The sequence below is a fragment of the Lytechinus pictus genome, chromosome 5 (genome assembly GCF_037042905.1).
Source record: "Lytechinus pictus isolate F3 Inbred chromosome 5, Lp3.0, whole genome shotgun sequence".
Classification (NCBI taxonomy): Eukaryota; Metazoa; Echinodermata; class Echinoidea; order Temnopleuroida; family Toxopneustidae; genus Lytechinus; species Lytechinus pictus.
In genome coordinates this window covers 28,606,512-28,621,397 of record NC_087249.1, presented here as the reverse complement: position 1 = coordinate 28,621,397, position 14,886 = coordinate 28,606,512, and the positions used below count along the sequence as shown (strand labels likewise).

General features: G+C 35.4%; 1 protein-coding gene across 1 annotated transcript in view; it reads left to right on the top strand.

Moving 5' to 3' along the window:
* Window positions 1-14,886, top strand: part of LOC129262162 (protein unc-13 homolog B-like) — a 176,083-nt gene that overhangs the window by 36,423 nt on the left and 124,774 nt on the right. The gene's annotated exons all lie outside the window — the stretch shown is intronic.

Sequence of the window (14,886 nt, the reverse complement as noted above, 5' to 3'; positions counted from 1 at the left end):
AAGTTGGATTGGTAATTGCTAAAATATTGCTTCACAGATGTCCGACTCGCCCTTGATATGTTTTGTTGAAGCAGCAGTTTAAGTACTTTTTAAACATGCACCCCATTTCGGCAGTTATTAATCAATATTTGCTCATCAGGCAGGTTTGAATATATTAATACCTTGAGAACAAAACTTCTGTTTATCATGGATATTATGAAGTAAAGACACTACATCCTTTGTAAGGTTATTAATCAACATTTGTCACACTCAACCCAGATGAGATAACCTCATATTATTCCTGGAAATACTATTCTGCAGTATTTGTTACAAAGTGGCAGGTATCTCTGCTTTAACCCTTTGCGAAAGCTAGAACTTCTCTGCAATAAGCCATTACGTTGAATATTGTAAGCCTTCCAATATTTTTTGTGCATAAACATAGTGACCCAAATTATTTTATTTCAGCATTTATCTTTGTTATTTTCTTGAAACCTTATTATAAGGTTGTTTTACAACTAGGGCATACCCTAAAAATGCATGCAGGGCCGAAATTACTTTCTATTTTTTTTTCCCAATTTTGAGCCCTTGAATCTTATTATTGGCAATCATTAGGCATTGTTTTACGAATCAGAATTGCTTTTATTGAAATGCAATTGTGTAAAAAATTATATATATATTTATATTTTACTATTAACCGAAAGTGGGGTGCATTTGATTTCTGTGTTTTTTGTGCATAGGTAGACATTACTTGTTTCATAATGTTTTGTCTATACAAACTCTTGTTTATGAAACAAACATAAAACTGAACGTTCACTTCACCCACGTCCGATTATTTTTCAGACAGATTACTTCCAGTGTTCTCAACTCCATTTCAGTCCAAAGTGCGTTCTCTGGAAAAATAAGCATTGACAGTCAAATATGGCACCTCTATAAACAAAAATAATATATATAAATATGTGAACTCATGTCTCACATTATAAAAGAATTACCATTTCACCTGTGTAAAACACATACACAAATATTAAGGAAAAACAAAATTACTTTTTTTGTAGTCAAATGAGACAGTTTGGTTACCCTGATTTTAAAGACAATCCTTCATAAGCCTAACAATCCAAGAAGCTCAAGCATTGTCATCCTGCCAACTGTCTTTTTTTCATGAGATCGGTTATCGGTGTCGTGATGGTTTTGTAAGTCTTCATTCCATCCAAGAAAAAAATTGGTCACAGATGGCAGTTTCCTCCCACATAATGCTATTAATGGGTGTACATGCAGAATTTTGTAAAATTCCTATTCATTGTCTTGATTATTTTTTGAGATGATCATTTAACATGAAGCATATTGGAAACCAGTAATTAATGCACTTATAATGTGTTGAAACCTTATTTGTAAGCATCAGTGGACCCTACTAGGAAACGTCTATGATGCAATTAATTGGTATTCACAAATTAGGGTCCATTGTATACAGAAATGAGATTTGCAATATCTATTTCAGGTTTGAAGCTTGAGAAAGGACCATTCTTTTTCTTGCCAGGCATCAGTGTAGATGCACAAATACCGGAACAGGTGGGATCCCTAATGGGGTAATTAGACCTCCCTTCAAGAACAGTTCGTCATAATATCAAAACGAAGAAAAACAAATGGTTAAATGTCAATAGCAGCATGTGTTTGTCTTGTCTTCAGACTAAACAAGAATAGTGTCTACTGCATGCTTGAACCTGAGCAGTGCATGTTCAGGTTCTTTTTACTTTAAAATTTTCTCAACTTGTTGCAGGATACCATAGCTTTATTCCATTGGGAAGTGTGGAGGGGGGGGTATTCATCTACATTTGCTAAGGTTAATGTGATATACAGAAGTTTGCTGCTATGCTTAATAAGCTTTCTTGCCCTAAACCCTAAACGTATGGAATAATGATTAAGTTGAATAATTAAACATAATTATTTTACTCGAAGGCATCATAAATGTCAATTTCTTTCAGTCAAAATACCTGTTAAAATTTATACGGGTTTGAAACCTTCAGTAACATAAAGAAGTAGAAAAGTGAGCAATAATAAAGATAAATTTCATCACTTTTACCCTCATCTTATACCAGTGTGATTGTGAAACATGCCTCGTGTAATTACAATTTACGCTTCTTGAATAATACTGTGCATGGTTTGGATTGACCCCTGATGCTTCAGGCGAATCTACTTAGTGCTCCATGTAGAGTCTAGTTACCCTATTGGAGCGATCGAATAAGAAAATACAGACCTACACTAAAAACATCAACAGCAGTCGCCAAGCATTTACTTCAAAAAGCAATGAAGAGGGGAGGTAGACATGATGTATACGGACACAGCCTCTCTGCAGGTCGGAGCGGACTTGCCTCTGGCAGCGACATGCGATACAAAAGAGACTGAAATGGGGCGAGAATATTCCCATCACGTCACGGGGCTGCAACACTAGCCGTGGACAGTCTCCGATTCTTGGCCTTTTTCTTTGATGTTCTTCTCCGTTGCTGGCTTTAATAGTTTCCCTTGTTATGTGATCTTGTGTTGACTTTGGGGAGGATTTCTTGTTTTGAGTTCCTTAGTAAACCTTTCAAGCTTGCGTACATCTCTTGATGTACTGTATGCTTTGGTGAAGGTCCTCTGTCCTTTGGACTGTATGGTATCATCTAGGGCAGTGTCTTATGGGCTATTCCACGGTTACTCACGTTACATTTGGAGACACCTTGACTCATACTTGGAGCTGTAACTCCATTATTATTGATAGGAACTAAACATCTCTTTATCACAACATAGTACGCAGTCTGACTATCCTTTGTATAAAAACAAAACTTGGGAAATTTCATTATGCTCCTGGCAAATCTTTGAAATGTGTCGGTTACTCATGTTACATGATTTGGACATGCATAAAATGAAAAGTGGACATAAGTGAAAAGTGTCCTCATGCAAGGCTTTTATGAAAGTTGATTATATCCATTTCAAAGAAGTATATTAGGGAGACAAATGTGTATATACCGGTAATTAAAAAAATAAAGAACACATGGTTTTTACTAGGGGTGCAGATAAAGTGGTTACTCACGTTACGGTTCAGATGGGCTATATGTACAAAGACACATTGAGCTCATGTCCACCAACCTATGGAATTGCCCTTATGGTTAAATAATGGGTAAGGTTTCGGGTAATTGCCATAATTTAAAGTTTGCATACATACCATCCATAAGGCTCCCTACTCTCCTAATGTCGAGGAGATGTCACCAAATGTGGATATCTAGTGGTTATCTTAGCAACTATTCTCTATTTTGTCACTATTTATACAGCAATTTAGGATAAAATGTTCAATTTTTCGGCGACTGAAATATTTTTTATGTCAATCAGAAAAAAACCTTCTGGTAAATATGATAAAATAAATTCAAAAACTCTTCGTAGAATTCTCCTCTATGGAAAAGTATCTATTAGAATAAAACTGTACATAGGACACAGATCTCTTATGAACCAATAAAACTGACAGAAATGCTATACTTTATTTACCTTTAATTTGTCAGTGATTTTACGAATTGGTTCAAACCTCGGCTGGTCTCCAAAACATGATTTTGAGATGATCGCATTCAAAGTTTGAATGTTTTTCATACCCTCATAACTTCATGCTTTGAAAGAAACCAGATCAATTATTTATACCAATTTAAAGCATACATTCTATTCTTTTATAATATACAAAATTTTGTCCGCAATTCGTATTCATTCTCTCAATATTTGAAATGAAGCACATGAATGCATTTTAGAAGCGCACCATGCGCACTGTTTTTTAGCGGCATAAACCACGGTTTGAGCCAGTTCGCTAAATCATTCTTGCCACGTGCATGAATTTTTAGAGGCACAAACCCTGTGCAAACCACATACGTGCCGCAAACGCGCAGCATCTAGGTCGGGTCTTTGACCTGTGCGCGCCATTCCAGAGACTTAATAGTACACAAAGTATCGAGCCAGTTTGTAAAATCAAAGGAGGCGTTGAGCCGGTTGGTAAGAAATTTATATAAGCACTTATTCTTTAAATGATATGACTTTTGATCTGAAATTTGTCAAATCAATAGAGTGAATCATGGGCTTTCAGAATATGCAAAAAAATCAACTTAAAAATTTCTTAAAATCACTGACGAATTATTGTAATATATTATGATGTGAATTTTCTTATATTTATAAACAAAAGGAAATTTGTTGTAACTTAATTGTTTATTCATTTATATTGATATTGATCAGCAACATAGGTTGAAGGGATCAATTTACTTATTAGTGACTTACTATATAGTTACAAAGCAACAAATAAAAACAGTTACAGTTTACAAAGCATTAAAGGTGACAAAGTAAAGTGTTCTGGCAGAAACCTGTGTTATCATTTTGTGTTTTTGTCTTAATGTTTTGTAGTGTTTGTCAGTGCTATTACACGGATGCAAATCTCTTTATTGTATAAAGATAAAATCAAAACCTACATTATGTTGATATTTAATGTGCAATTGCAATCATATCAACTGGCAAATGAAATGATACTTAAGTACCTTGGAAACAGATTTCCTGAAATTATTGGATAATGTTCAGTTAATGTAGAGTTCTGCTATATAATTCATATGCTCCCAGTGATGATTACATTCTTGATACAAGATTCTCTCAAACCATGTAGTTGGAAAAAAAAGGCTCTACGCTGGAGAATATCCTGGGATAAGGGATGAAGAATCTCATTTTGCTTGATGCCTTTTTCTGATGCCAGTCATAGCAAGGCATCAATGAACAGCGAAACACATAAATCTAAACCCTCATTGAAATCCACTCACCACTGTCTTTAGATTGGACCCCTGAGATTTCTTCGTGATCACAATTTAGACAGAGTAGCCTGGCTGTCATTTGTGCAAAAGCAATCAAAGCAGGTATAGATCCATAGACAGTATTTTTATTTTAGAACTAATATAATCATTTTATCGCTGAGTATCCTGTTGTTGATTGCTCCAGCCATGATTTGATTCTATCGAAAGTGAGCCATTTTATAATGCAGATTGTTAAAACAAAATACTCATAATTTGAGCTTAATTTGGGGGACTTTATTTCAAAACAGGTAAAGAGTACTATGACGAGATTTCATGACTATTCTTATTTACTTAAACCAATTTATTTGAACCAATTTTGGCAACAAACAAGAAGCATGCAGGAACCTCTAAATTCTGTATGCGATGGGTTAAGTCGCAAAGTATGACCAAGGATATGATTTGTAGATTGAGAAAAAAGGGTTGAAATTGGGACGATACTTGAATTATCAAAGATGCAAAATGGAGTATCAAACAGCCTCAGAGTGTCTCTCATCTTATCATGCACAATGGTATAAACCGTATACATTAGACATGCTTGATTTCATGTGCAGTGGGTTAACCTGCAAAGTATGACCAAGAATTTTGTAATTTATAGATAAAATTAAATAAGGGATGAGATGGATCAAAGATGCAAAATGAGGTAGAAATCAGCATCAAAGAGTCTCTCATCTTATCAAGCACAATTGTATAACTCCTGTACATTAGACACGTAGACATCCTTGATTTGTAGGCCTCACGCAAGGCCTTTTAAAAACTGCTTGATAAAGATACTTAGTGTGTGTACAATGCGTCTGCCAAGATGAGTGCCTTTTAAGATTGAAAATAAAGCTGATAATGCTATAATTGGCCTTGTCTTTCTGTTTTTTCTCAAATTGCAGCTGAGAGAAAGTGAAAGAGAAAGAAGGAGATAGATGTTCCACTTTGAGATAAATTCAGGAATAATAGAGGAAAAGAGAAAGAGTGGAAGAGAGGAAGAAATAGAGATGGAGAGAGAGAGAGAGAGAAAGAGATGGAGGAAAAAAAGATGGAAGGGAAGAAATAGAGAGGGGAGGACTGAACAGAAAAATACGTAGTACGACAGTTCACTATATGGGTATTCACATAGGAGGAAAAATCAATGTACTTTCAACAATTAGGATATAACCTTAGCTTGCAAATTAATGTAATATCAGTCAAAACAATAGACATTAGAAGACCTGCAGTTGAAATTTGATGAAAGAAAATTAATGAAGATGATGTTTTCCCTAATATAGGGATGTTAAGTATCTATCAATTAGTAGCTACAGAGTGAATACAGCTGGTGAACATATCATACATGAATGTTGCTTAATATTTCTGAAAGTAGATGTTTCTCCTTTTTACCAGACAGACATGAATAGTGTAAATTGCTATGCCATGTTCTCACCATAATGGCATAAAGAAAAGCAGAGAGGTGCTTTAATTCATTGACTTCTTGATTTTGTAACTTCCTTAACTTTGTATATATACATGGACCACCCTGTTCCAGTGCGCAATGTATTTTGTTTTTAAGAAGTAAACTGTTTCAATGATTTTACATCCATTATTCAGACTTAAGATGGTAAAATTTGCCTGCAAATTTAGCAAAGGAATATACACCTGTGAAGTGATACAATTGGTCTTCAAGCATTAACAATTAGTGTTTAAACACTGTTAAGTTACAGTCACTTTTTAAATCTTTCCCTTTTTTAAACTGAAGTACCCTTATATTTTCTTAAACCCTTTTCCTTCAGTTGGATATGTAAGTTCGGGGATTGGAAGAGATTGGAAGAGATTGAAAGCGTGGAAAGTGTTGAAAAATTTTGTACATAGTGATTCTGAATTATTTAAAGTCCTCTTTATACAATATTTTTTTGTAAAAATATTTGGGGAAATGAGAGATTCTGAGGGAAAAGGACTAATATGCTTTTCACACTGTACTTTTTTTCCTTAACCCCGGGAAATTGGTGGGGCTAAGGGGGGGCCTTAGCCCCACCAATTTCCCGGGGTTAAGCTTAGCCCACTTCGTTTTCACACTACGTTTTAGCAAAGTGGGCTAGCACGGTAAATAGTACGGTACTATCTGGCCCTGCAAAAAAGCAGGTTTAGCCGGTTTATTGTGGTGCTAAGAGATGCAGTGTGAAACGAAACTGGGCTAAGGAAAAGTGGGGCTAAGCAATAGCCAATCACAGAAGTCGAAATTGCACGTTAATCACGCTCTGTATGGTAAAATCATCAATATTCATGAGCTGTGGGATAGTCCGGGGTTAAGGCGTTAACCCCGGCTAAGCAGATAGTATGGGGTTAAGAAAGACAGTGTGAATCCAAAAAGATAGTATGGGGTTAAGGATAGTCCGGGGTTAAGGATAGTATGGGGTTAAGGAAATGCAATGTGACAAGCATATCAAAGTGATTTTTTTTTATTGATCAACATTCAAATCATGCTCAGCTTATCAATGGTTAGATGATGTGCTGGACATGAGAGACTGTCTGTCGTAGAAAGAGGGGGAGAAAGTTAGAAAGACGGTGAAAAAGATGTTGAGAGATAATGATGGAGCATTGTGTGTGTTTGTGTGTATTCAGAGAGATAGAAAGAGAAGAGAAGGGAAAGAGGAGCAGACATTCTTTCTTGAACACACCCACAGATCTGAGAAATAAAGCTAGAAAGTGAAACCTAACAGAAAACAGACATATTCATAATGATGTAAGCTGGAGACAAGAAAAGAGCGGAGGTGAGAAAGACAGCAATATAGAAAGAGATATAAAAGCCCAGACGTAATGAAGATTACAGTGAAAGACAAGATTTGATGTTTATCTGTCTCCATCTGTCACCTGAGAACGCCGGACTTGTTGTAAAGAATCCATGGCAAGTGAAATTGTCTGTAATTTGCATAGAGGTGATATGGTTCAGTGGATGAGTCTCCAGACTGAATCTCGAGGCTCAAGATTCAAATTCCAACATAGACCTCTATTGCACTGTGGCAGGCAGGACATAATCTGCATTTTCCATTTAACATTCTTTATTAAGTGGATACCTCTCCCCTTAAATCAGATAAATATCAAATATTTCTTTTACTCTGTGTTTTGAGCATAGAAAAGGGAACCCTCCCCATGGAGTGGAGAATGTGCCTATATCAAATCATTAACTTGAATGAACAATATCATTCTGTATCCCTCCTTTCTTGGAATGAGGTAATTCATTGGTGTAATGGCTCAATCTGTCTGTGGTCATTTTGTGCAAGATGTAGGTGTCCTTACATTGAAAATCTTCCCATATCTTGCTAAAAATATATTTATAACATAGAATTTTTGTAATAAGTATAGGAAAAAGTCCCAAAACTGATATTTTGACTCCAATAACTGATACAATGGTTTAGATGATCACCGATGAATTATTGTAGAGTGTATGATGACAAACTTAAGTAAAAACTTGAACAAAATCTTTTAATATTTCATGTTCCTGTAGGGCAGACTTTCTCCAAACCCTTGCCAGCCTCCAAAGCATTGACGCAAATTGCACAACATTTCATTTTTGTAATGGATCAATTGCCCTCAGCCATCATGAAAATATATCTATGGGGAGATAGGGAAAATCCCTTACCCTCATTCCATGGGTCTTGATATTCATTGATTTGTCCAATTCATAAATTTGCTCTTTCACCCCAAAGATATTTCTTACAATCTTTTGCTTCAGATTTGAAATGTAAATGCATGCATGATTATGCTTTGAAAAATGGAGCTATTTCATTAATCATTGGACCTTTTCATTGTGGAACTTGCAAAACAGTTGACTTGCCCAGAGGCTGTAGGTTCCTTTATACACTCTGATATAAAGAGGAATATTGTATTCTAATCTGAAATATTTTTATACAGTATTCAGTCTATATCCCTCCTCAGTTCTTCTGCCAGTATTACTAGTAATTGTTTACATTTATATATTTCATGGGGAAGATTCCAGTTCAGGGAAAATTTCACAAAGCTTGTTATAAAAACAAGTGTAATCACAGTTGTAAGCTCCGGAAATCATTCGATTTTTATTAGCTGATAGTGAACTTGTGTATTTGTTATTATAATAAGTCTTTATCTGTTTATGAAACGAGACCCAGCTCTACTGTTGGCGTTTGTACAATATTTACATCAATTTGCTAACCAGACTTTGTATATTCTGTCAAGTATTTGCTTAGTTCATGAGGGTGGGGGCATATCCCCCCCTCCTCCACCCCCACCTGCTATCATGAGGTGTAATTGGTAAAACATGCATGGATGTTGTGCACCAATCAATGGGCCGTGAACGTCAGGTAACACCTCCTTATCATGTTAGCTACATTAAACATTCACATCCTCATGACAGACGGGCAGATGGAGAGACAGGTGGACACATGGGAAGTTACATAAACAGACAGGCAGAGAGACATACAAATGCACAGAAAATCAATTAACAATATGAATATGACAATGACCGCAGTCCACCTCTTGCTGGGTTCCCAGCCCGTCAGGGAAATCAGGGAAAATAATTTTACTTTTTTCCAGTCAGAGAAAAATCAGGGAATTTGATTTTAAAAATACCTCAAATCAGGGGAAATTCCTCAAATGAGGGGAAAATCAGGGAATTTTGAGCGGCCCCAAAGTCAAAAGCATGGTAGTCAGTCAGACTCTGTTATATTTTGTTGCATATCAAAATAACATCCATTGAATGACTGGTTATGCTGGTACTTATTAGTTTTACATCATTGTTTTTTATACTGGAAATACATGTAATTCACTGCAACAACTTAGAAAACATGTTAACCGTCCTGGGAATGGGTTTAAATAATTATCAGGGAATCTTTAAACTTCATCAGGGAAAAATCAGGGAGTTTTGTTTTCTTGAAAAGCTGGGAACCCTGTCTTTGCCAAATTGAAATAAACATGGGATATTGTAATTGCTTAGATAAGTCAATTGTGTGTGTTAATTTGAATTCCGGAATTCCATCAAAAAGTGCCCCAAAATCATGGACTTTGGTGGTTTTATATTAATAAGCTACAGTACTCAATTGGATATGTAGAGGTCATTCTTATCAACCAAGAAAGAACACTATTAAATGAAATCTACTCTGTTGTCAGTAGTAAGTGCTGGAATTGTTTTATCTGTTGGCCAGTTATCTATTACATCACCGGTCATGGTGGCTCAGTGGTAGAACATCCGCCTCATGAACGGGAGGTCGTGGGTTCGATCCTCGGCCAAGTCATACCAAAGACTTACAAAAATGGGACCTTTTGCCTTTTTGCTAGGCACTCGGCATTTAGATTGGAGAAGGGTAACAATAACATTATTATGTTATGCAGGACCCGCTGGTAGAGCAGTTTCCCAACTGAAGTGGCTACCCTGGGTTAATGAAACATTATTATTATTATTACTATTCAATTGCTTCCAGTAGCCTGTCAATCTGTAATTGATTGAAACAGGGTAACGATGTATAAAGATTGGAGCACTCATTGTGATTATGATAGGTGCTCTATAACAGATCTGCAGATCAACTAATCTGTCAACTTTTTAAACAATTATTTCCCCTTTTTCTTCTTTCTCTTTATTTTTGCACTTTTGTGGGAAATAATAATGCAATAGCATCAGCTTTTTTTGCTGCCAATTTCCCATAATTTAGAGTACAAAATTCCATGACCTTCCATGACTTTATTACTTAATAAAATCACAATTTCTGTCATATTTTCACAAAATTAGAGCCCTAAAAATTAAAAATATATTGAACATACTTCCTGAGATAAAAGCATTCAGTTTATTCCCTTGGACCGATGAACAGACACATCCTACAAGCATCGTTGGATTAGAGTAAAATAAGTAACGTAAATAATCTGGCAGAGGTCAGAGTTCATGTTAAAGTTACAGCTTTATTATTAAGTTCAATTTAGGCATATTTTTGCATGACACAGAGGTCTAGTGATATCTTAATTACCAATGTACATTTATGCACATCCGTTTCACTTATTTCTTGCCCAGAGCTAAATTTAAACCTTGCTTAACCTTAATAACAAATTTTAAATTGGCTCTGGAGATTGGTTGCCTTGCTATGAGTACAATCAAGAATCGAGTAAATGGGAGAAAGAAAATGGCTGACGTCCAGGGAATTTCAAACCCCCGGACTGTTGTTTTAAGGACCTGCAATATTAGGTAATGTGTGCTTTGACAGCCACTGCGGGGCTAGAGTGAGCAGCTGTCTCTATATCAATGGTCGCTTGCTTCAGTTCCCTCAGGGATGCAGCCACAACATAAATGTGAGCTAAAATTGCTGTCTTATTTCATGCCCTTTTTTTGCTTGGGACTGTATTTTGAATGCTCACTCTCCCCTGTCTCCGGGGGATACTGTCAAACAGAGATTTGGTGGAGGAAAGTGCATGGTTCTTCACGGTTTTCATGAGGGAGAAAGATTATTCATCAAATACAGGAAGGGTATTCATTTCCATCCTCCATTATCTTCCCATCTCTATTTGCCTGTTGGAATGCTTATTATTTTCACCCATTTTCTCCCGCTTTCTGTCCACATGCATTTCTATCTATGCAGCATGGTTCTGTGTGTTTCTGCAAGCTATTGCTAATCTGTCTATTGGTCTCTCTCTGTTGCAATCCATGTCTAACCACCTTTTCCTTAGTGCCTGTGAAAAATGCCCTTATCTGATGATTTTTTCATGTCTCTCTTTAATTTGATCTTCATCAAGATCTTCAAGTCATCAAAAGAAGATGTTTAGTAATTCCTGTTTCCACTTTCCAAATGATGGATTCGGAAATAACATGAAAAATTTATCTAAGGAAGATGTTGACATGTTACCTATGAGAAATGTTTTACCTAAAGGATTGTGCTTGCTTGTTCATTTTGCCTTGTGTCTGAAGTCGTGATGAAAAAGGTTATGTATTTTGAATTGTGAGATGATGTCTGTCCCAATTGTCACACTAGATTGTGCATTTGTTTGTGATGAAAATGTTATGTTTTACAAGAAAAGATACTCAGGTGTTCCAATGAATCACATATATAGTTACAACAAATTTGACAAATCTGATAAAAAGGTGGGATATTCATAGGAAGATATTGAATTTGTTGCCCTTGTTTTATGTCTTTATGTCTGCTTCTACTAAATTTTTATGCACCTTTTCCTCTGGGTATCTCCTCTAATCACCCTCCATGTCTTTCTATTTCTAAATCCTCAGCCTCCCTATCTCCTTTAGTTGGCCCTTTCCTATCTATTTCCCTTCCTTATCTGACTCTAAATGCAAGGGGAATGAAGGGGGGGGGGGTGGGGGTGATTGCAGCTAGTCTCTCAATTCCCTTGTTATAGGTTGTGTCAATGTTTGGGATTGGCCTACGGATGTGTGTTGAATGGCACCTTGGCGGGTTGGATGCCATCCGCCTCATTCACCTCATACCCAACCTTGTAATTATCCCCACCTGCTTTTAACTGCCAAGAGGCATGTAAAGGAAATTAAATTATTTCTCATACCATGATTGACTGACTCCCAACTTCGCTCTCATGTTCATCAAATCAAAAGTATTTATTACAAGATATATTTTGATGATTTGAGGAGAACTTTATATATACAGGCAAAATAATTTACATTGATTTCTTTTATTTGTTGTCAATTCTTTATCTATTTATTTATTTATCTATTCATTTATTTATGGAATCGCTTACCTTTTACTCTTATACAATCACCATCTGTTGCTTCATTAAAAAGGGACTTAAAACCTTTCTTTTTTCCAATCCAGATTTTTAGGATAGTAAGGTTTCATTTTTATAGTTATAACAATTTCTTTTTCTTGTTGTAAGCGCTTTGGGACATTCTGGGAAAAGCGCAGTATATAAATAATAATAATAATAATGTACTCATTTTGTAATATTTGTGTGTATATATCGTTGTATATAAGTATTTATAGGTATGCATTTGTAGATTGCCGTAACAAACACACAATACAGATAATGAAGATTCTATTAATACAATTAGATTTTATTGTTTAGGTTGTAGGGCTTCTTCAGGAATAATATAATTATATAAGTTGAAATGTTGAAAAAGAGTAAAAGTAATGTTTTGAGTTTTATTCATTATTTGAACAAAATTATGTGAAATGTATTTGACCCTCTTTTCTTCACACCAAAGCAACCTGTCTGTCTTGTGTATCGTCATGTTCTGATCTTACTCGTTAGAAGGAAATTAGAGCTGTTATTAGTGACTGGGTAATAATAATTGTGAAGCGCTTTGAACAGTCGTAGATTGATAAAGCGCTATATAAATGCCAATTATTATTATTAATTATTATTAATTATTATTTATTTATGTACTCATTTTGTAATATTTGTGTGTATATATCGTTGTAGATAAGTATTTATAGGTATGCATTTGTAGATTGACGTAACAAACACACAATACAGATAATGAAGATTCTATTAATACAATTAGATTTTATTGTTTGTGTTGTAGGGCTTCTTCAGGAATAATATAATTATATAAGTTGAAATGTTGAAAAAGAGTAAAAGTAATGTTTTGAGTTTTATTCATTATTTGAACAAAATTATGTGAAATATATTTGACCCTCTTTTCTTCACACCAAAGCAACCTGTCTGTCTTGTGTATCGTCATGTTCTGATCTTACTCGTTAGAAGGAAATTAGAGCTGTTATTAGTGACTGGGTAATAATAATTGTGAAGCGCTTTGAACAGTCGTAGATTGATAAAGCGCTATATAAATGCCAATTATTATTATTAATTATTATTTATTTATGTACTCATTTTGTAATATTTGTGTGTATATATCGTTGTAGATAAGTATTTATAGGTATGCATTTGTAGATTGACGTAACAAACACACAATACAGATAATGAAGATTCTATTAATACAATTAGATTTTATTGTTTAGATTGTAGGGCTTCTTCAGGAATAATATAATTATATAAGTTGAAATGTTGAAAAAGAGTAAAAGTAATGTTTTGAGTTTTATTCATTATTTGAACAAAATTATGTGAAATGTATTTGACCCTCTTTTCTTCACACCAAAGCAACCTGCCTGTCTTGTGTATCGTCATGTTCTGATCTTACTCGTTAGAAGGAAATTAGAGCAGTTATTATTGTAAACTTGCATTCAGTGTATAGAATATAAGATCTAAGTCACCCAGTATAATAATTCTCATCCAGGGCACCTGACCCAGATACTTACATATCTCTGAATTCTAGAATGTGATCTAATCTATTCAGCCTGTGGGAAGTATACTTTAGAAATGTCAGCTAATGTAGGTTGAGCTTAACAAGTGCATCCTCTGGCAAAAATTGTCTTGTTCCTTCTTATTCTTTCTTAACGTTTATACTAAGGATGTACCAAACATAATACACAACCTTAGACTGGACCTAAAGTGGTGTCAAACCTGTATCCTAACCTGTAACTACAATACCAGAGACATCAAGGGCTGGGCTCTATGGTAAATCTGTGTTATAGCAGAATCAAATCATAAGCGCCAGATTAAAAGGTATACATCAACATTTCCTCAGCATTGATGGTAGTAATTGTGTGATGTAATTGTCTGCATATTGGTAGTCGGTTCGAGGCAGTTTTATGCAGTTTCCCCACAAGGTGACGAGACAAGACAAGAAAAGCCCAGAGCTGTAGTCAGCCCAGCTATGTCAGCCATTGTAGGTTGAGATTAGTGGACAGTTCATATGGCTTTTTATCTTGCAGTTGCTCCTTACTGTTCTTTAAGCCAGAATCTTTGCTTCTGTGTAGGATAAAACTTGTAACCTAGAGTTGATGTTAAACCAAACCCAACCTTTATTCTTTTGAATGTTTGAACAATAACATTATTAATTGAAATGTTTGACCTTCACTGAGTGACGAATTGGTCTGCAAATTCATGATCATTTTAAACATTAGTGCCTGGAAAAGGCCAAGATGAGGGAAAACGAGCTCTGGGGCCCCCGTATCATAAAGCTGTTTGTAATTTAAGAGCGACTTTAAAAACGACTGGTGATCCTTTCTTGTGGTAAATGATATTCACCATTGAATGTTCATTGGTGATTATTCAGCGCGTAAGTAAGGTT